Here is a 22,771-nt window from a genome sequence, read left to right as displayed (position 1 = left end):
GCTCTCCTCTCAGCTGCCTCCCCGCTTGCTGCAGGAGATGCTGCCCTGCTCTGTTGACTCATGTAGAAGGTGTGGCATGTTTTGACCAGGAATGGAAGGGCGTAAGAGAGTTGCAGCAGAGTGCAGCAGACTCTGAGATAGGCCTTACAGGGAAATCAGTCTTATGGGAAAGCGTAGGTTGAATCTTGGATTTTTGCTACGTGAGTTAACAAGCGAGCTAGCTACCAAAAAGGGAGAAAAATTGGACTGATACCATGAGCATTCATAAACTGCTCACTGGCTTGGGAGAGACAGACCTGCTTTTTGGCTGATGCTGGATGCTTCAGCTGTGTATGCTATGTGGCTGCTCATTTGTTCCACAAGTTACTACCTTGATTCACCTTGGGCATGTTCAGTTCAGTAATATCATGTTATGGTAACTTCCACTAGCTGACTAATCTTTCTGAAAAGAGAAGGGCTTTGTTAAATGAGTGCATGCCTGGGAAATAAGGATTGTGTTTTCAGAAGTTTTATTTAGAGCCTCAAAATACATGTTCACCTTTTGTACATGTATTTTATGTCTAGAACTGTTTATTTAAGTAGTCGTGCCTGAAAATATCTGGTAGTTCCTATCTCGGGAGCCCTCTGGTCATTTCAAAGAAACAGCTGCGAGTAGGCTGCTGCTACAGAAGGTGCCACAGAACAGAAGTTTTAAGAAGTCTGAAGACTTGAAGAGAGCCTGTCTACAACATTAACAGGGGCAGGGTTCTCTAGGGCAGATTGCACGTGCCTGAGAAGAAACAGTAAGACTTATTATGCTGCACAAGTTCTGCTCTACTGAAGGGTTTATTAAAAAAAACAAAAACAAACAAACAAACAAAACCCCAAACACCAAAACTGCCAGAGTTTTACCTGCCAATCTAAGCTAAAAGGCTTTATCTTCTAAATGTGAAAAATTGGCTCTTGTGTGACTCTGTAAGGTAGATAGTGTGCGTGTAAACGGCAAATCAGTCCAAAGTAGCTGTTTCTTCACTGAAGTGGTGGCTTTTCTTGATTGTTTTGGAAAGCAAACAGAAAAACATAAGTGTCCAGGAAAGGCAGTGAGAGAAGTATCTACTCTTAAATTGCATATACTACTGAAATTAGTTTAGTGCTCCTCCAAATCAGAGCTTGCAGGCAGTGTGCTAAAGGAAAAACCTTCCAGAGCTGAATGTTGTGGAAGTTTAAATTCAATCTGATACTGTAGAATCACTTGGAAACTTCCCAATTTATTTATTTATTTTTTTGAAATCAGTAAGCGATGCACATGCATTCAAGTTAGTGGCTCTTGTGTTCTTTGTGTGGCTTTGTCTGCAGAACAATGTAAAGAATAACTCAGGTGAGCTTTGCACTGCAGCTTCTTGGAGGAAATACTGCAGCTCAAAAATGCAGCCCAAAAACTTCAGATTTGGTAGGATTCAAATGCAGACTATTCTTTCACAATAAAGCTGGGGTTGAAGGGATTGAAGTTTGGTAGCCCACCTTTTAAGCCCTCCTGTATGACTTGTTTTATTGTGTAGTATCATGGAGTACCTAAATGAGATAACAAGCTGTCACTCTTATCTCAGAGACTGGAATATTTTTCCTTCAACTTGAAGTTCATAAGCTGGGATCAAGTGGCAGTGTTATTGTAACTGAAGGAGTAAAAGGTATTTATGCAGCTTTCAAATACAGTTCTGCTCTGAAGAACCCCTTGGTGACTTCTTTTAGTTTGCCTTTATATAAAGTAGAGAGCCATTTCTAGTTTTCAGCTCCATATATGCTCAAGATCCAAAAAAAAAAAAAAAGCTCAGTTGTCTCTTTGCTTCCTTTGTCAAACATACAGGTTTTGCAGTTTTGGCTCTAATTACTTGTATGGAGTCATTACAACAGTGCAAGTGCCCTCAAGCTTCAGTGCATTTTAACTTTCCCATTTTGCAGGCAGGAGGCAAGCTTGCCCACAGTTTCTGACAGACCTTTTACAACTGCAGGTTTCTGATCCTTACTGAGAATATTTGTCACTGAAGTTCTGCTTTTTTTAGTGGTCAGAGGTACTGCCACCTGGGTAGGGTAAGCAAATGAGTCTTCACTATTTTGAAACGTGAATAAATATCAAGTAGTATTTCTCTGCCTGCTCCCCCAAGGGATCCAATCCTACCAGTATAACCCAGATCCTGTTACCTGTGCCAAACACAGGAATTGCTGGCTGCTTTCAGCCAAAATGTGTGGAAGAGGGTGAAGTGTTGGTGGGCTGTTCCTCCAATTTGCAGATGCAGAGGTTGAAGGACTGACTCAGAACATGGGATACTGAGGGGGATCTGCCACTCAGCAGCTCGGAGAAGCCTTAAAAAGTGCTCCTCCAGAGTTTAATAGTCAGTGGGCTGTGATTATGTCACTGTCACCACCTTGATCACCTCTCTCCACTGATTAAGCAGTGAAGAAGATTAACAGCAGAGATTGGACCCCAGCGATGATTGTCACATTGTGGATCTGTGGAAAAGTGACTCTTACATTCCACCTTGGAAATAGGTGGAAAAACTGGATGGTTGGGATTGATTAGATGAAAATGAGAGAGGAAACCACTCAAACTTCTTTGGCTTTTGGTTTATGACTCAGAGCACATGTGGTGATCTGTGCAGGACAAATGAGGTGTTGCTACACCCTTCAATGTCCCTTCAGCTGTCATGTGAGCACCCTATCTAATCAGAGGTTCACAGGTCATTTCCACAAACTGTAGCCTTACAGCCTGCATAGGTTTGTACATACATAATTGACTGCAAGTAATCCGTTTGGCTCTCACAAGACAGATGTCCAAGAACTCATCTGCTTCACCAGTGCTTTCAAAAGCAAAACTTTGGGGTCTAGATCTATATATTAGATATTATTTATTATAAATATATTATATATTTAGATTCCTATGGGTTGAAATGAAAATCAAGTTACAAGACTTGAGCTGTTTTTACTATTGCCACAGATCTTTACATCTTTCAGTTAGTCCCCTTTTCCCGTTCAGGAATTTAAGCAGAGAAAGATGTGCCAGAACTGTTAAAAGGGCTGAGATGGCAGTCTATAACCTAAGTAGGGCTCTCCTTCCTGGGTAAGGCAAGCAGGCAACAAGCAGCCTGCAGTGATGACACTTCTACATGGAATCACTGGATGATACTGGTTGAAAGAGATAATCTTGTTCCCTCCTGTTCAAAGCCATCCCAAACAGATCAAGTTGCTCAGGAACTTGTTCAGTTTTGAATATCTCAAACATTCAGATTTTCCAGCCTCATTGGACCCAATGTTCAACCACCTTCATAATGAAAACACTTTTCCTAGCATGTAATCAGGATTTCCCCTGTCAAAACTTGCCTGTTGTCTCTTGCCATGTCTATGTGTGCCTCTGAGAAGATCCTGGCTCCATCTCTACACCCTCCCCCTTAAGTAGCTGTGGGCTGCAGTCATACATCCCCACGCACCCTAAGCCTTATCTTTTTCACGCTCAACAAACCCAACTCTGTCAGCCTCTCCTGCATCATATGCTCCATCTCCTTAACTATCTTGGTATAGTAGACTGGGCTCCAGTGTGTCTGTCACTGGTTTGTGGCTCCCCAGTACACAGGTACTTCACTTTCACAAGCCCTGAGTACAGGAGAGTAATTAGTGCCCTGGATCGGCAAACCTAGGCTGTCCTCCTTTTCTGCAAGGGCATACTGCTGAGCCTATTTCAACTTGTAGTCCACCCAAAATCCCCAGGTGGGTTTTTTTTTTCCTCTGAAGTTTGTCTCCAGCTAGCTGGCAACCAGCAAGGTCATTCCCCCGCAGAGGCAAGAATTTGCATACTTGCTGTCCTTGCCTCTTTTCTGGTCTGAAATAGGCATAGGCAGTGGATGTTGCTCTGTTTTAGAGATTATTTTTTACTTTTAAAAGAAAGCTACTGAATTCTGTAACTTAGAAGACCACCAGTCTGTGAGCTTAGATAATTTGCAGGCATAGTACTCATAGTAGAGCACTAGGTTAAAAGAGGCAGAGCATTTATCCTCCTTTACGTAGCCATCTAAATGATTCTTGCTGAATGTTCTCTGATGTGCTTAATTTTCTGCAGTCACTGTAACAAGGGATCTGAAAAACTAATTCCACAACAGAGAGGGATTCAGCCCATCTAATCTCAGGCACCCTAGCTGAGCTACCTGCATTTTTCTCAGGCATATCTGGAAGTGTAAGAGTTACAGTGAAGAGTGCCATTTAAATGTAAGTTACTTTTTGAGTTAAAACATCTGTCTTTTAAAACAACTTGCTCTTCTAAATGCTTTCCTGGTCTGGAAGCTTGTATATTTTATATCCCTGAAGCAATTCTGAGAGTTCTGCAGACGCTGCAATTACCTGTATAACACTTCTATGGAAGTTATCTTTGGGCATGTCCTACTGTGCTTGTTCAGCAGGCTTGTTTTCAAAGAATGTCAACTTGGGTAATTCAACATATTATTATGCCATCAGGACTCCCCATGTTAAACTTCAGGCTTTGCTGTTTTAAAAGAACTTCAGAAAATGTCTCAGGTCAGAATACAGAGACAGGTGTTGGGGTTTTGATTTTTGAATCCATAATGCTTTTTCTTTGTACCTTCTTTTTAATTCTGTGTTGCTGATTAGTCTATAAAGATTCAGCTACAAAATGAAGCCTAAAACTGGGTACAGGAAATGATAAATGTACTGAAGACTGGTGGTGGGTTGACCTGGTCCAAAGCAGTTGCTGCTAGCTGTCCTCCATGAGTCTCTTACTGCTTTCGTATTGAACAGGGGAAAGCTGGTGTATGTTCTGCCTTAGCTCTGTATAGCCCCTAATTTCTAGAACATATCAGAGGAATTCGTGTCTGCTTTTTAAAACTTTCTGCTCCATCCCACTCAGTGGCATTGTTCCCTATACCTGTTTCTGGCCAGCAACATTAGCCAGTGAGATCCTGTCCTCTCAGCTGTGCCAGCCCAACTGGGGCCATGCTCTGTACTATGGAACAGGGAACTGCCTCAGATTTATTTTTCTAAATTAAAAAAAAAAAAAAAAGAAAAAAAAAGTAACTTTGAAATTAGAATTAGATCCCTTTCCACATCTGCTTTAGAGTGGGTTGGATTCAGAGTTCTAGCAAAACTGAGGGACAACCCAGAGACATAAATAAGGAGCAAACAGTTAAGGCTGGAATGCCTTAAGGCAATATTATTGCCAAATTCTTCATAATGGGAAACCTTAGTCAGTGCTGGCTTTTCTTGCCTCACTATAAAACATATGCATCATCATAGCATAACTTTGTTTATAAGGAAGTATTAAAAAGAAATGTGTTAAGTGATTCTAGTGTGTGAAACTAAGCAGAAACCTGATCAGCTGTAGTTATTTTTAAATTAAGTGCTTTCTACAAGATATAATGCCAACCAGAAAAAAACCCAACACAATACATGAGTACATACAGAAGTGCATCAGTAGCAAACTTCAGTCCAATGCACAAACCACAGCTGAACAAAACTGTGTTGGATTTAGAAGCCACCAAACATAGATACTGATAGCTCAAGTAGGACAGACTTTTAGTTGTGTGATAGAAATTGAAGGGCAGACATCAATGACTCTGATCTAAACTTTAAAGAAGGTTGAAGGAAGATTGTTTTCTCAAAAAGGAGCAGAGAGAAACTTTTTCTGGTTGAAATGGAGATACGTGTGATGTGGCAGTCTGCTGCTAAATACAGGGAATGATAAATACACAGTCTCATCTGTTTGTGCTATTAGGTCTGCCACCTACTGCCTGATATTCTGGTTTGGCATTGCTTGTCATGCCAAAAAAAAAAAGGTTTGCCAAATCTGTCACACTAGCTAAGTAAATCACACAAACTGTGCTCTGTTACACCCTTTTCAAGTTGGAAGATAATTACTGCAACTCAGAGTTACTGGGCAGGAAGGCTGTGAAGGTATTTGTTAATAGGAGGAAGGCAGGTAAGCTGCTGCAAAACTGTAGATGTCACACAGCAGTTGGCTGGAGCTTTGAACCCAGTATTATCTTGAAGGCACTTGGGTCTTGGAAATTCCAGTTAACAAGAATTTGAGGAGGGACAGGAGAGGACAGCAGAAATGACACAAGTTGGTTTACTGCTCTATAGGGAGAAAAGTGTAGAGGCTTCTACCTCAGGCAGGGTAGAAGTCTTACTGAGAAAGGATGCATGTTCTTTCCTACAAAGTTGTTAAGTAGGACATGCTTGGATTTACTTTATATGTAAATGATCAAAAAAAGATTGTTTGTTTTGTAAATGAGAGGGAGGAAACAGAGTTTTAAAAGTAGTCTCTGGGACCTTTTTCATGCCAGTAGAGGACTTGAAACCCGAGCACTGGAGAGAAGCAGAACTACTGGGGCAAAGCTGTGTTTGAAATGGGAAGAGCGAAAGAGGTGGGAAGCTCTGTTGTGCGCTCGGTAGCAGCATCTTGCAACCTCTGGGACTGCCTTCCTTGTGAAGCATTCTTGTAGTTTTGGAACTGGAGATAGTACTAAGCTTTGTTACTTGACTTCTTTGCTTTGGGTCTTTGCCTTTGTGTCTTCCCTGTAGTGCTGCAGAGCCCAGTTCTGAGTAGATGCAGAGGACTTACCCAGGAAGAGTGAGACAGCAATAGGGTTGGGCTGTTAGTTACCAGCAAGTTGAGAAATCTACCAAGCTGTGGAGTGTAGGGGGGGTTTGTTTTGGTTTTTGTGATTCATGCACAGCTCATAAAAACAGTCGTTCTTTCCTTTGACACTGGAAGCTTTAAAATTAATGTTTCGATTCCTCTTTTCAACAGGAAAGCATATGTAAATAATGTTATACACTGTTTTCTGATTTACAGTCTGAGTTTGTCCATTTCTGTAATTTGTCAAGCTATTCTCCACTCAGTAAATGCCTGGAAAGCAGCCACATGGGGTTGCTTGAATTCTTTCACTTGCTAAAAATAAGTTGGTTTTGAAGTTTTTTTTCTATAACTGCTGAGGATATTTGAGGCAATAATCAGTAACTGTCAGCCTATATTACAAGTTGTTTTCATGCAACATCACACTTCCAGTCCTTGGCAGGGGGAAGAAAATAGATCTGTACAGTATGGAAGAAAGCATCCAGTACACAGAGACACAGTAGCAGAAGACAGGGCTCTATGCCCACAGGGGAAACACAGTTTCTGGAGACAAAGTTTTGAAAATACATCATCAAATGTACTGGAAGGCATTTGATTTAAATCACTTTAATTAAATTCTGTCCTAACTTTTCCTCCTTAGTCCTTCAAAGGAACAACTATGGGTACTTTTTGTATTATGGCAGTATGATGTGCTTCTAGGTGCTGTTGTACCTTGTTTATTGCAGATTGTCTCTGCTGTACTTTCTTTTTTCTCTTAGTTGCTTTCCTTTCTTCTTGCTTTCTCATATCCCACTTGCTCAATTCTTGTTTTGTTTGGGATTTTTGTTTGGTTTGTGGGGTTTTTTTAGTTAATATTCATTCATAATTAAATTGTTTTGCAGCATTTCAAGGGATATTATCGTAGGAGCCCCTTCTGCATCTGGTTTTGCAATAGGTTCAGTGGGTAAAGTTTGTGGATGTAGCAATAGGGAGGAAAGATATATGGTGAGAGAGAGCAGGTGAAAGCCTCCTGAGACCAGGTAAAACCCTGGAGAGCAGCTGAGTCCACTGAACAGCCCAAGATCCCATAAAGTCTGAACAGCAAGAGTCTGCCAGACCAGCCCAAGGCCTCCACCAGCACACACGAGCATCAACAGCAGAGTATGTAACCCAGCTGTATCTGAGAAAGCAGCAAATGTAGTCTACAGGGCTGTGTATGCATCTGGGGAAGCAAAGGGAAGGGACTTCAAGCGGGATGACACGAGGGGATGTGGGAGGGGGAGAACTGAATGCATTAGATGAATAGTCATTGGCTGTTAATAAAATCTTCTCAATTCTGTTAATAGCAGCTTAACTCAAAAGCATTTTGTAATAAACGTTAGTCTGTTTCCCCCAGTGTAATTTGACCATCAGGGAAATGGATAGTATAATATAGGGAACTTGCAGCTATGTGTACCTTTATGCATAGCTGCAAACATTTGCAAACTGCAAACCTTACACAAATGTTGAACAAAGCATAAGTTTCTGTCCTGAAAACAATGCATCTCTTTTTATCTGTTTTACTATGTAGGGTTTTCTGAATCTACTCTTTAAATTGTTTTTAATTTTTTTTTCTGTATTCTAAGGTCTTTTCCATTTTACCAGATCCTTTACATCTTTATCCTCGTTTTTACCCCTTTTCCCTATGTTTGGAAGAAGTAATTGCTTTAGGTGTTTCTGTAGGTGACTTTTTAGGAGATGGGAACCTGTTTGAAAATCAGTGCAGCCAATGTGTGTTGGGAAGTTTTGAGGAACTGAATTTTGCTTGTTGGCTTATGTAGAGCAGCGATATGATGCCAGTGTCTGAAGCTGAGAGCAGTGCATGGCCTGGCATGTAGGTGCATCCTTTTTTACTTGTCTTCATTGTCTTCATTGCATACCTTTATCCCCCCATCCTTTTGAAGAGGACTCCAGCTCTCCATCCTTACCTTCCTCACACCCACTAACACCCTTACTGCATTCCTTTGTCCACTTAAATTAAATTCCACCTTAATGATCCCATGTTTCCTACCACTCCCTTGCCTGGGTGCTGCCCTGGCATCTCAAGCCGGACGTACAGGTTGAGGTGTTGGCATGGCTTAGGGAGCAGGTGGAGACCTGGCAGTGCTGCTTCACACAGCAGCAAGTGCCAATTATCTCATCTGGCCACAGCAATCACACTGCTCCCTGCAGCTCAGGTAGGCAGGCAGAAAGGCAAGAGCTCTTGCTGAGATGTACCTCTTTGGTTTGACCTGTACAGTCATCATCATCATCAGTTTCCAAGCTTTAGGAACCTGTACTATGAGGGCTTCTTTTATTTTATTTAAGACTGTATTAATGAAGTTCAACGTGGTGATGTTACTCAAATCCCTTGCAAGGATTTGCAGACAATTAAGTAGTTATCTCTGTCTTCAATATGCCATGAATATCACACTCTTCAAAAAGTTTAGTGTGGAAAACATTCCATGAATAAATTGTCGTATTTCAAAGGGAATCACTGTGTCTCTCCAGTCTGGTTGCCTCTTAGAAATTCTGGTCAACACCTTCTGATGGGAGATGATGTCTTCTAACCATCGTCTTAGGAGTGTCCCATCCTTAGGAGTTACTGCAATAGTGTTGTTAGATCCCAGATTAAATTCAGAGGGGGTCTATTTGAGCAAAAGCCAACATACCATGATGGATTTGCTGTTCCTTTGCCAACAGGATGCCTGAGGTTTGTCAGCTGTGCTGGAATCACTTTCCACATTAAACAAATGGAGGAAAAAGAGTACATTGAAAAGCACAGCTTAAGAGGCTTGGAGAGATTCAAAGAAATGAAACAATAACATGTTTAATAGCTAATTCCCATTCTGGTTTGGCTTTAAGGTAGCTTCAGCCTTCCAGTCTGCTAGCAGCCATCCTAAGTTCTCTGCCAGGATGAGTCACAGCTTCTGGAGCTGGGATCCAGTCCTTTATACAAGCCATCTTTAAAGGTCTGTTTACCTTCTCCAGATGATAATTAATTATAGTGAGAATTACTTTATGTATTCCTCCTCCTAAAACAGTGGTTTTGATGAATATAAATTCACCTGCGGGAGCTTCTTACATCCCTTAGTCCTGATGCAGTCCGAATACCCGTGGGATCCAGATTGGTGTAGTTTTATGCTGTTATGGTAGAGATAGATGCCTTTGGAATACTCCTCCCTGCTGGGCTGTCTCAACTAGTTGACTAGGAATGCAAAACAAGCAATGACCAGAGCCTGGGTCTGACTGTAAACCATTACTTACCTGCTAGGAATGATATTTCCTGCTGACTGAGGAGTTGAATTGAGAAATTTAGCCACATAACCATAGTATGTAATTCAGGGCACAAACTGAAACCCATATGTGGTTGCTCCATCTTCTGTTTCTGCAGTCTGTTATGTAGCACTTGAGAGAATGGATGTGAGGACAAATTTAGCATTTGTAGACAATTCCATCTAGGAACACAGAAGGGAATGGGCCTTAACGTGGCTGCTACAAGTGGGCAGCACTATGATTTCATTGCTAAGTGAGACACTTCAAAGGATTGCCAGCTGCCTTGTGCTGTATTGGCAAAAACACAGGCTTTCCTGTAAATCAGTTATTGTGTCTTTCAATGGCAGATTTTTTTTCCTCGAAAAGCTGTTCCGGCAAGTGCAGCAAGGCTCCAGCTGCATGACACAACAGTCATAACTGATTGCCTGTGCTCGGGAGAAGCCTGGTTGGATGAAGAAAGAGCAATGTGCCCGGCAATTATGAATAAACTCTGAATGTAGCACTGCATAAGGGAGCTCATAGATCTGCTACTATATCGGGGGAGCGTCTGATTGTTGTGCAGATGTTAGACACTGAGCCATTGTGAACGCAGCTGAATTACGGCATTGTAATGAGGGATTTCTCCTCTTGTTTCATTTTTAGCATACGACTATTGCATCACTGCTCAATCAATACAGACAAAGACCATCCAGTGAGTCTTCTTTTTTCTTTTTTTTTTTTTCTATTCGGTTGTTGAACTAAAGGTTTTCATGTTTTCTTTCCAGTATCAAATTGCTGCAAGGAATAATTCAAGCCGGCAACCAGGGAAAGTGTTTGGATGCTCAAAGTAAGTACGTTTGTATGTCTTTTTTACAGTGCTAACAACTGAGAATGTACCCAAAAACTTGTGTTTGATGTCTGTAAGGCAGTAGCTAAATAAGTTTGGTATCAATAACAAATTATATTCCTTTGCATCGTCTTTTGACTGTGTAATTGATAGATTCAAGTCACCAAAAATTCTCATTCATGAAACAGAACTGATGAAAGATAAACTAGATGCCACAGACTTCTTGGAAATAATTGGCAAATTCTTTTAATTGGATAAGAAGGAAATGGTGGCAAAAAGGAATAATAATAAAAAAACCCTTAAAGGTGGACAATGAATTTAACTTCTCTCTCCCCCTCTCTTTGGGAGCTTTGAGAAATCGTGTCCTTCTGTTAAATGTTAGCTCTTCTGCGCATTATTAGTGCTGCCTTCATAACGTTATGTGGAAAAAGAGCAAATTACACAGAGTGTCACATACAGGGTCAGTAATTAATGTTAGAATTTTTAAGATTCTGTTCCTTTTTTAATCCCCAACTATGGGAGTTTAAATAGCATTCCACCCAAGCTGGATGTTAACAGTCTAGCCTCCAGCTTGGCATCTGTGAAATCTGCTCAGGGAGTCACCTGGGGAAGAGTGGAAGGACCAGTGATATCAGGAGACAGGAGGCCCACAAGGTGGCAATGTTTAGAAAGCCTTCAGAAAGGATGCGCCTCGAACAGATCTGTGCTTCCTGCCGTTCCCATCACTTGCTTCCCTTGTATCGTTGCTGCTGCATCTGAGCTGTTAAACAAGAAACCTTCACCGCTGCCAAAATGGAGCGTAGGATACCCGGTGCTGAACCTCCTGTTTGAACAGATTCACCGTGTACAGTACCCGCCACACTGTGCTGGATACCATACCTGCCTTTTCCCTTGGCAGGAATGTGCTGCACGATCAGTGGTTTGTAATACAGCGTGGGGTTTCTTTATTCATAGCTGGTGATAAACACATCCACTGCTCTGAAACGATGCTAGGGCTGTGTAATGAAGAACTTTTGTTTTTAAAACATACCACTGCATTTGTGCTAACGCTTGAAAAGCTGTTCCAGTGTATAAATAAATGCTGACTTCGGATGTAGGAGACGTGTCAGTTTGCATTCTTTGCACTTTACAGTTAAAAGTAAAAAGGTTTGTCTGAGCTATTTTAAAGACTTGCTTCACTGTGAAACTAGGAATTTGCTCCAAGTTATTTAATGCCCTGAAAAAACCCAACCCTTAAATATGTTTGCAGAATGATTTCTCTAGACATGTGACAGACATGAGAAATAATTCAGGGTAAGTTCTATTAGAAATACAAGAATTGCCTGTGTTCACTGGCACAGATGGAAATAAGTAGAAGAGAGGCAGAGTTAAATGAGGAGCCAAACAGTCCAGGTCCATCAGGTTGCAAGAGAAGAGTGACTTTGACAGCAGGGCTCAAGTGTACTTGGAGATTCTCAGGAGAAGAACAGCCTATAATTTAGTTGAAACAGGCTTGTATGCCTCAAGGGTGAAGCAGTAGATTTAGACTACAGGAGGCATCTGAGAGCAAGATCTAGGGAAATGTAATATTCTCCCCCATGGATGCAACCCTTCCCAGGAAGGTGTTGCAGATGGAAATGAAGTGGGGCAATGCCTTGTGCTGAGCCATGGAGGCTTTCATCTGTCTTCTTCCGCTCTGGCACGGAGCAGATGCTGCTGCTTAAAGTCAAGCTTCGTCACTGTGGTTATAATGGCATTGTCACAAGCACTTGGAAACAACAGGAAATCTAAAGAAAACTGTGTGCATGGAGATAGTGCACAGCCACCAAGTGGACATTTATAAAAACAGACTACATCCTACCTGTCTAATAGAAACTTATCTGACATGTGCAGATTTCCTGCAATGTGTAACCCTCTCTGTGAAGCGACAGTTTTCCAGTGTATTCCCCATGGATTGCTGCTCACTGTGTAGCCTTTCTTTTCCAAATCCCTTAGTCCTTATGGCCTGTTATATGTCAAAATTAAGATCTAGCTATCAGCCTTCTAATACCAGAGATTCATTATATTACTAGAGAATTAGCTGAGCTGTTACAATTGCAAAAGCCAAATCCATGTAACATGCTACTGTATGCTAGCCTTCACTCAGGAAACCCTCTGGTTAGGTTTCAGTGCCTTTGAGCCTGACAAATGGGTGTATTTTTTCATGGAGTTAAGTTATAAGGACAAAAACATGAGGGATGGATGTTGGAACATCCAAGGAATTTTACAGTTCTTGTGTTAGGCGCTCTTGTGTGCAACACACAGATAAGGGGACTTGGCACTTGCAATTCCTTGCGTGATGTATTATCACCAAAACAATTACAATATACCCTAACATTAGAAAGCAAGTCTGGTTTCTGCTAGAACATTAACTCAGGAATTAGCTGTTATATTTCAGTAATTTTGAGATAGGGGAAGAGGAAGAAAATACATTAAAAGTATGTGTATAACTTTATATACACGTATATACGCATGCTTGTATGATGAACTACTGAGTCATGAAGTGTTCAGGGGAGGTCTGAACAAAAAAGGCCTGTACAAGCTTTTTTCTTCCCTGCAGACAACAATATTCTCTGGTCATTCGTGATAAAGGTGCATGTAGTTACCTAAACCAGGCAGGCTCAAGAAGCACTTCCTCTGACTTCATTATCCCTACCTCCCAGCACTGGTGCAGAATGAAACACTATTTCTAGATAAGGGCAGTTTGTTTGCTGCTCAGTTCCCCATTGCTTGTTTCCCCAAACTGGTCCCCACAATGTCTGCCAAAGAAGACCTGACTTTCCTGAGGGATGCCTTGTAACTTCGGCCAGAGGGCTGAAGAAGTACGAAATAGGTGAACTTCTGGGCTGAGCAGAGTGTTTCTAAAGCATGTTCATTCTGTGTAAACACCACAAGGTCTCCAAAAATGCGGTGGAGGACATCTGTTTAGGAGTCAGTCCTGCACAGAACACAGATGCTTTATAGCTGGTTTTGATCCAACATGAGAACTGGAGACCTAAGGCCTGAACCTGAGACAGCAAAGTTAACCAAATGGAATGTTTGTTTCTGGCTGTGTACTCACCAGCCCCATTCCCTTCTTAACTTAGGAATTGGGTAGCTTGAATAGCCTTTTATGGTGCTGTCTGAAAATACTCTGAACTTTGGGGTGATATTTATTTTTCCAGTGCCCAATACCAAAAATTATCCCACAGGAGCTCAGCGAAGCAGCTGATGATTCATCAGGAACATAACTTTGCTTTTCAGAAAGATAACGTGTGGTTTTGTTCAGAGTTAATAATGAGATCCTTTCCAACGCAGAAGCTGTCAACAGCACTGACATACATTTACAGTAACAAAAATGCATAGCCTTGTGGTTGGGGTTTTTATTAAATAGAAACCTCATTTTCTACTGTAATGAGGAAAAGGCACTGTTTTCTTGCCACTAGTACCTTTTGTGCTCAATGTTAGAAGCCTTATTTTATTTTATTCACAATGGGACTGTTCAGAGGTTACAAAATGGTGCTACTTTATGCCATCACTGTTGAGGACATAATATACAATAATATAAAAAAAGATACCTTTGTTCCTAGTTATCTTTTTTGCTTTCTGCATCTTGCCTATTAATAGTGCTTCATTAAAAAGTTGGAGAATGTTTATTAAAGAATGATTCCAGTAATGATTTGAGTTTTGCTCAAGCAGCAAAATAAAAAATAAAAATAAAATTAAGGATCTTGAAGAATATTAATCCTTGTCAGATATATCAAGTATTTATAGTGCATCCAGATGCTGTAAAAATAACTGTCATTTTTCAAAGCAGTTTCTAGATTTTATAAATTTGTTTGTAGGACCTATCCTGATTCTGTCCAGTCATCCCAAGTCTGCCATCAGGCTGAATCTGTTAGGAAAACAGAGGACCTTTTTCTGGTAGTGTGTGTCTTGCTAGGCTGTTTGCAATGCTGTCTGCAAGTCTCATTGCTTGGTTATCAGGTTATCACTTTAAAGTCCAGAAGGTGCCAACAGTAAAGTGGTAAGTATCCCTGTATTTCATCTAGGCAAGGAGAGATGGAGAAAGAAATGTAAAGAGGAGATGGAAAGGGAAAGCTGGCCTGGCACAGTGGTGACACTCAAGTGCTACCGAGTAATACAACGAAAAACTGAGCTGAAACCAAAATGCTATTGCAAGATGAGCTGGGAGGTGTGTGGAGCTTGGAGTGCCATGGCTGTATTCCCAACTGTACCTTCTTTTCTATGAAGTGCATACATCCCTGTCCTGTGGGATGGTAGGCACTGTGTAGCTTGCCTGGCCTCTTTTCCCATGCTGCTGCTAAAGCCTGTACCTGCACATCAGGCACTGGGATGCTGAGCTGTGGTTCTCAGGGCCTCCAGCAGTAGAGTAAAATCCATGGGTGGATAGGCTCCAAGTATCAGCATTTTCCAATATTTCTCTGCAGTCTCTGAGGCTGGAAACTTTGGTTTTCATTGGCTGACTGCTGGGATTCTTATATTGCTAAGTTGCTCCGTGATCTGCAGCTTGCAGAAAATCACCCTATTTACTGAGTCACTGTAAAGTGGGAGTCAGTGGCAACACACAGCACGCTAATGAGGTCAGGTGGTAGCAACATGTAAGTTGTCCTTACAGTAGAAATGTTCCTTATAATAATGGCCTTCTCGACCTTCTTAGAGACTTGTTTAGCTTTAGGTCAAGTGCGGGAAGGCCACTGTTGTGGACAGTGCTGTTGCATTACAATACAAGGTGGCAAAATTAGAGGTTTTCAGGTCTTGAGACCTAGTAATTTGTTGTCCTTGATACATCTGCACTGTTGTTAATTCAAGGTTTGCATTCAAACCCAAATGTTGTAATCATCTGTAGCATCTTGCATGTTTATTCCTACCTGAGCCTGGAGCAGGCACAGAAGCAGGCATGTGGTGGGAGGTGCTTACGTGTGGGCAAAGTTGACAGCAGCTGTCTTGGGCCTTAAAAGCTTCAGCTGGAGATCTACCATCAAAGTGTGCACAGCTGCCACCCCTGTTAAAATTCCTCTCTGAGTGATTAGACAGGCCAGGTACATGTCATGGTTACCATTTACTGTGGGAGAATGGTTTTAAGCATCAGTTTTCAGTCTCTATCACTACCTGTTCCTCACAGAAGGAAGTTGGCCATGCCCCCATATTCAGACTTACGCAATGGCTTCCATTAGAGCTTCATCCTCTTACAAAAGGCCTGGATTTGGCACACCGCTAATGACCTGAGCGGGATGCATGGGATAAACGCCTTCTGAACAGCACTACAGGAAACACCATTACATCATGCTGTAGGTTTTTAAACAAATAACTAATTCTCATCCTGTGTCTGTATAAAAGAACAATATTGACTGCGCTCAAGTATTTTCATACTTGATCTGATTTCATAGCCAGGATCTTTTTTTGTGTAATGTAAGAGGCTTCACGTAATCACTCTTTTAAATCTACAGCTTATGTTTGACAAGTGGGTCATTGGTTAATGGAAGCAAGTAAATCCAGCTGTTTATCTTTTCAGTAAGATCATGCACTTTTTGTACTCTCTTGTCTGCTCAGAATGGAGATGTGTACATTTTTAATGGCCCTTCCTCTATTTTAGAGGAGAGGCGTGAGCTTTATATTATATTTCATCTGTTCCCTACATTTAAAAAAAAATAAAGTCACAGTATTAATTCAGCTGGTATTCCACCTGATCCACACACTTGTGGCAGCAATTTTGTTACCATTAATTTAGTTACTAGGTGTGAATTTAAAAAAAAAAAAAAAAAGTTGTTAATTTGACTTCCTAAGGAAAATTTACAGTTGTACACTGCTTGAAAGTTTTCTTGCTTCTTTATATTTCCTAGCCAAGCCCCCAGTATTTCTATGTGTTGCTCTTAACAGATGCACTTTCCACTAAAGCAGACCAGCAGTAACTTTCACCCAGCTACCTTTAACTCTTAACAATGAGGCAAGGACGTTTTTTGGCTAATTTGAAATTTCAGGCTTTCAGAAAGGGCTATGTAAGCCTTCTGTAGGGTCTTAGTATCTAAATAAAGCACTCCAGCACTGGGTTAATAAAGTGCTCAAAGTATTAATGGAAACTTGGTCTAATAGGTCAAGCTCCAAAAGTCCTCTTGGGGAATGCCTGTCAGCGAGATAAGTTTCTTGGCACAGTTTGCAAGTATTCTTTTTTTTTTATTCAGACTACTAATATAAGTGTAACATGGTTAAAGCTGTCTGTGAAAATTATTTTTCCTCTTCTTAAAGCTTAGGATAAACACTACGATGATAACGAACATTGATGTGCCAGTGGAAAAAAATCTGTTTTCCAAGCGAAGAACCCAAAACTTTCAGAATAGTAAGAGTACTGTGTTAAGTAGCAATTAAATTATACTCGCTGAACAGTTTCTTGCTCCCAAATGCTCTACTATTTACGAATAGAAAGTATTACTTATAAGTGTGTTACAGGTCTAAATCCTTAACAGCAAGTGAAAAAGCACGTGCTTCAGAAATTCTCAGAAAGTAAAAAGCAGACTGCCTCAGATGCTTGCATTTGGCCTGGAAGGAGCCTGAAGTATCTAAAAGCAAGACTATTTGAATGGTAAGACAAATTTCTGTGTAAAAATCTTGTGCGTAATATGTACATTTGCTCTAGCCCAAAGAGGAAGCACTTCCTGATTTCTCTGTGAGCTAGAGATCGATCACAAGCAAATCCTCACAGCCTAGTTTTTCAGAGGTGCTGAGGTGCCTCAGGGATTTCAGCTCTTTAGTGTGTTAATGGCAGCAATGTGTCACACGAGGTGTGTGAATTCTGGCTGCTATGCAGCCCTTAAATACAGGTGTCGCTTCTTGGGATGGCTGCGTGTAAATGTGCATGCACCTTAGCAGGCAAGTACTGCAGCCCATTCCTCTCAGCCAGGATGAAATGAGGCGTAATTAGCTAATGACAGTATGTTAGCTGGACAGTAAATGTGCCAGGGACTTGGCTGAGGAAAGGAAACCAATTTGACCCAAGTTCTCTGCAGGTGGCTGAGGAAGGAAGGTGGAAGTTGCCCAAGCCCACAAAGGGTTATGCCTGACAAAGGAAGAGTGGGAAAGAATAGGAGAAAGAACAATGGGAAAACCTCAGCTGTGGAAGAAATCCATGAGATAAAAAGGAGTAGGTATTCATTTAGTTGTAGCAATGGTGAAAAGGAATTGGATTTCCTTAGCTGCAGTGCTGGAAGTACTGCAAGAATCAGAAAGCACCCCATGGAAAAAAGGGTGGGAACTCACCATAGTGGTGCTGAGAATGAAGCTTGCACAGACTTGTGACAGTAAGTGTTTTGAGGAGGCTGGTCATAACAGCAGGGCCTGTTTCTGTGCCTGTAAAATGAGGAAAGCTGACAGAAATTAGTTTCTGTAAAATGCTATGAATGTCCCAGAAAAATGCAGTTATCAAGAGAGGGGAAGATGGCATACAAACAAAAAGGCACACCACTTTCTGTGTGACTTCTTGGCATTCACTAATTTGATGGGCACACGAGACACATTGGCTCTGAAAGAAGATGATTTGTAGCACCCTGTAAGGTCCTGAGGAAAATGTGTGGAGTATTTTGCAGCAAGGCAGGGTTTTTGGGCTGGGGTTTGCAATCACAGAAATACTCACACTACTGAATGACTTGGCAGTGTGATTTTGATCCCAGTCAGGCATGAATGCACTCTGTATTTCTTTCACATTAGCTAGAGCATGTAATACTGTTTATGTTGGCTTTTTTTGCTGCATGTGGGAGGACAGACAGCTAATTAACAGTTTCCTGGGACTAAGTAACCCCTTCAAATCCTGGTTTGTGATGATCCAGTCCTTTCTGTCAGCTGGTTGAAACATTCTTGATCCAGTAATAGGTATCCAAAAATTTAATTGACCATCTGCTGGAATCATAACTTTCTTGTGCCAGCCTTCTTCTCCCTTCCTCTTTAGCAGTGATGAGCATCTTGGACAGATCAGACAGGTTGGTAAGTGTTAGTAAGTGTAACGTTCCTTGTTATGGGTTATAAACCCTGTGCAAGCTTCATGTGTTTGGTATCTGTAATGCTGACATTAGACAAGGTGTGACACTATGTTGGATGGATCTTAGCCAGTAATCGTTCCAAAGCATTTTTTTCCCCAAACATTTAAACTCCTCCTTGTGTTATATGCAGGTATCAGATACTCATGTAGAACATTAACTTACTTGGATAATGTGCAAATAAAATGGCTATCAGCTTCACAACACCTGTTGTATAATAGGAACAGAGAATCATTGATCCCAAGAGCCATTATTAACAATTCTTGAGTTCTCAGTGTGTAATAACAATGCCAAGCTTCAGCAGAGTAATGTAACATCTTGAAAGTCATTGTCTACCAATAAAGGTATCACTTTAGTATGGAATATGGCCATACCAGTTTTTCATGTTAGAAACTTCTGCCCTTTACAAAGTATGGCAAAGCTGCTCCTTTGTCCTCCTCCATGCCCCAGTGTTGCTTTTATGAAATATATCAATAGACTGAAAAGCTTTCAAAGTGTATTTCTGATATTTTCCACGTAGAACAGAGAGAAGGAACATCAGAAAGGGTAGACTGTCCACTCTCACCTGATTTTGTCACCTTTCTGCCTTTTTAGTCACCCTCTTTAGTCCCAGGAAAGCCAAAGATTCCTCAACAGCTGAAAATAAAGAAAGAAATGCTAGACTTACTCTCTCACATTTCCAAATCCTCCCAAGCTTTGACGTTTATAATTTGTTTTGTTGAAGATATGAATATCTGAAGCTCTGGCTTTACCCAATGGTAACAGTCAAAAACTTTACTGTATGAAAGCATGAAAATCCTAAATTTCTCTTTTCTAGAACACTAATCTCACTTTCATTTAATTAAGATTTTGTCATTCTCTGAAAAAGTCCAGGAATCTAGATTACCTGAACATCTTCAGTGTTTTTATTTTGGCTTTCCGTAGTCTTTACACCTGAACTCTGACAAAACAAGCCTAGAAAACCAGTTAACTCCTCAGTGCAAATGGAAGCAGCGATGGTACATCTAGAACAGCTCCTGCCAACGAATTCCATGTAAATGCACATGAATGAGCAATGAGTCAGTCTCCTGTCTTAATTACTTTCAATCAGTATTAAAGGCAGAGTGAGACATAGGAGTCCTTATTCCAAGCATTTATTGATCACAACCTCAATTTTTAGATGAGAGGCGCTCCCTGAGGTGTGTCTGAAACTCTGCTATAGCCCAGTGGGTTTCACTGAACACAAATATAAGGGACACTAAAGAATTCCAAATTTTGGGTTGGTCTGGAGTTAATGGAACAAAAAAACTTCTTCACTTTGGAACCATCCCTCACTGAAGTATTTCCTGCTCTCACTGGAGCTTTTTGTTATGTAGAAAATGCTGGATAAAAGTATTTCGGCTATTCGGTGTGAACTTCTGATATTCTAAATAAGGAACCCTTTGATGTGTATGAAGAGTGCTTCTTTCTAAATAGGAGTTTGGAGAGTTTATTCTTTGAAGCAGCTGGATTTAGCTAATTGGATTTAAGAAGTGTCCACTAAACCTATTTATTACCCTTATTATAAGAATTAATATTAAAAGCATATAACTAGTCTTAAAATACCTGTTATTCAAGGGTTTCTGAAATCCTGTTCCTGTGAACATAAAAATCCTTGTTTTGTAGACAGCGACTCTTGAATTAATCCTCTGATTTCTGTTTAATTTCTACAGTAACTATTAAAGGTAACTATGGGCTTTTTAAAGGAAAATACCCAGTCTGACTTTTCAAGATATCTCTCTTTAGTGATCAGTTCATACACTAATGGTCAGATTGGATTTGCAGCTTATAAGACTAAATTTTCAAGAATACTTAGCTGACAAAGACTCTAAGATTTGTTTTACTCTTCCTCACAAGCACAGAACACTTCTTAAAATGTTAAATGTGACCTCTGAAATATAAATATGTCTGTATATTTAAAAATAGACTTGAATTACCTCATAGGGATATGGTCCATGCACATTGTGTAATTGGGACAGCCCTCTCTTTTTTTTCTTTCTTCTCTTTATCTGTCTCTCTCCAGGGAAGGCAAATAATCAAGACTTTGCTTAAAGTGGCAACACTAGAATCCCCAAGGGTGGGAAGCTCATTCTTTGTCTACAGGATGTCTGGAGTGATAAGTAGCTGTTTTAATACAACTCATGCAGTGTTTCTTTGTCCTGACAAAATTATCATTTGCTGTTTGGTATGGAGAGTTTAAATGCAACTCACCCTGAAATTTAAGGCAAAGAAGGAGGTAACGGGATGAAGGTGGGAGAACTCCTTCAGTGCTGTGTAAACAAAGAAAATCTCTAAACTTACAGTTTCGAATTTTCACTTGCAGTGATTTTACACCACAGTAGGAGTTTTCCTTTGGGCTGATCAGTGCTGTTGACAGTGTGTCAGTGAGTTCTGTGTAACCCAGCTCAGCTTGAAATTTATCATGCACCATATCATGTTGGATACATGTTCACTGTGTTAGTAACACTGCTGTTGCTGATTCCTTTTTAGATGTTTCTGTGCAATATGTTACCACTAATTTAGGCTGGTGCAAGCCAGTGCTCTGTATTAGACATTCAGTTGCAGATACCTCATTTGTACTTCCCACAGATAACATGCAAATCTGGATCTCCTTAGTCTTCTGTTCTTAATCTACTAGATGCAACTTAAGAAATTAGGCTGATTCTGATGCAACCTAACTAAGTATACTCATGGTTATACACATCTTACTGAAATCTTCTCATGCTGCCAATAAATTATGTCTATGTACCTTAATTATTTGGGACTTCCTTGAACAACCAAGATGTGCCCAACACTTAACAGAGTAACTTCTTTTAGCTCTTCCAAAACTTTCTTCCTGATTTGCCTTATTCAGTTATTTTCAAATCTAAACACTGCTGGCCAACCCCTTCAGGAGGGAGAGGCTGTTTCTGCATGGGTTTCTGATAAACACACACACCTGAGTGCTAGAAATAACTGATTTTACTCTACGGTGTGTAAATCTGTGGCTTTGCAGAATTCTGTTAATCTTAGTCCTGATAAAGGAAGACTATGAGAATAATTAAATTAGAAAAGCATACTACATTGCTTAGGACTACTGCTTTCCAAAAGCTGTTGTTATCTTCTGTTTTCTGAAATGTGGTTTTCTTATTTTTTTCCTAGTGGAAAAACTGTGCTTGTGACAGGAGTGTTCATAAAACTCTTCAGAGAAGTGATGTATATGGCCAAAAGTAATTATATTTATGTGGTGTTTGCTAAAGTTTAACACTGTAGCTGGGCTGTAATCTGAGAACAGTGTAAAGAATATCACGAGCTTTAACATGAACTGAGATGTCAGAGATGAGAGATGCTCCTTGCCACTCTAGGGTTAGATGTGTTTTTTCCTTAATCTATTTCCCTGTTGCTACCACCACACCACAGTTATCCAAGCAGTGGGGAATTTATGCAATCATAAATCAGTTGCATTTATAGTTTGGCTATGTAACACACAATACTCCCTAAAACTGTGGGTTTTTTAATCTTCTCACAAATATACCAGCAGAAGTCTCTAGCATGGCCATCACCTCTGTTTTCGAGGCTGTACATTAATTGTTTCTTATCAGCTTAATATAAAATTCTGGCTTGAGCATGTCTGAGGTCTTTCTAATGCTGTATTTTAGGCTTTTAAAGGATTTCACTCTTGGGCATTCTAAATTACACTGCATGGCCTTTCTACTGCAGTAAGTGGAGTTTAGAGCAAATAAGGAGAGAACTGAAAATGAAAGCTCTGAGGAGTAAGGAGCAACCAGATTTTGGAGAATGATGACTAGGCCTGCTTTAGTACTTGCTAGTGTTTGCTCTACATTGTTCATCCCAGCAAAAATTGGAGAACTGGAATGCAAGTGCTGAGGTAGAGTGGTGCTTTTTGCATCAGCACCACACCTGGGACTTGCTGTGTGGCTAATGTGGCATGGGAGCGGGTGGCCCTGAGAGGATGCAATATCTCCATCCTTGGAGATTTTTGAGGTTTTGATA

The 22,771-nt window shown here is 40.6% G+C and overlaps 1 protein-coding gene across 1 annotated transcript in view; it reads left to right on the top strand.

Annotated features, from left to right (window-relative positions):
• The window catches only part of MAPRE2 (microtubule associated protein RP/EB family member 2), a 99,899-nt gene that overhangs the window by 15,898 nt on the left and 61,230 nt on the right, over nt 1-22,771 (top strand). Inside the window, exon 2 of the mRNA XM_050308349.1 lies at nt 10,654-10,715. The gene's annotated coding sequence lies outside the window, so the exon portion shown is untranslated. The remainder of the gene's footprint in view (nt 1-10,653; nt 10,716-22,771) is intronic.

The sequence above is a fragment of the Myiozetetes cayanensis genome, unplaced genomic scaffold (assembly GCF_022539395.1).
Source record: "Myiozetetes cayanensis isolate MyiCay16 unplaced genomic scaffold, myiCay2020 scf1, whole genome shotgun sequence".
NCBI classification, from domain to species: domain Eukaryota; kingdom Metazoa; phylum Chordata; class Aves; order Passeriformes; family Tyrannidae; genus Myiozetetes; species Myiozetetes cayanensis.
Note: the sequence above shows the minus strand (reverse complement) of the source record. Positions and strands in the feature narration are given on the sequence as shown.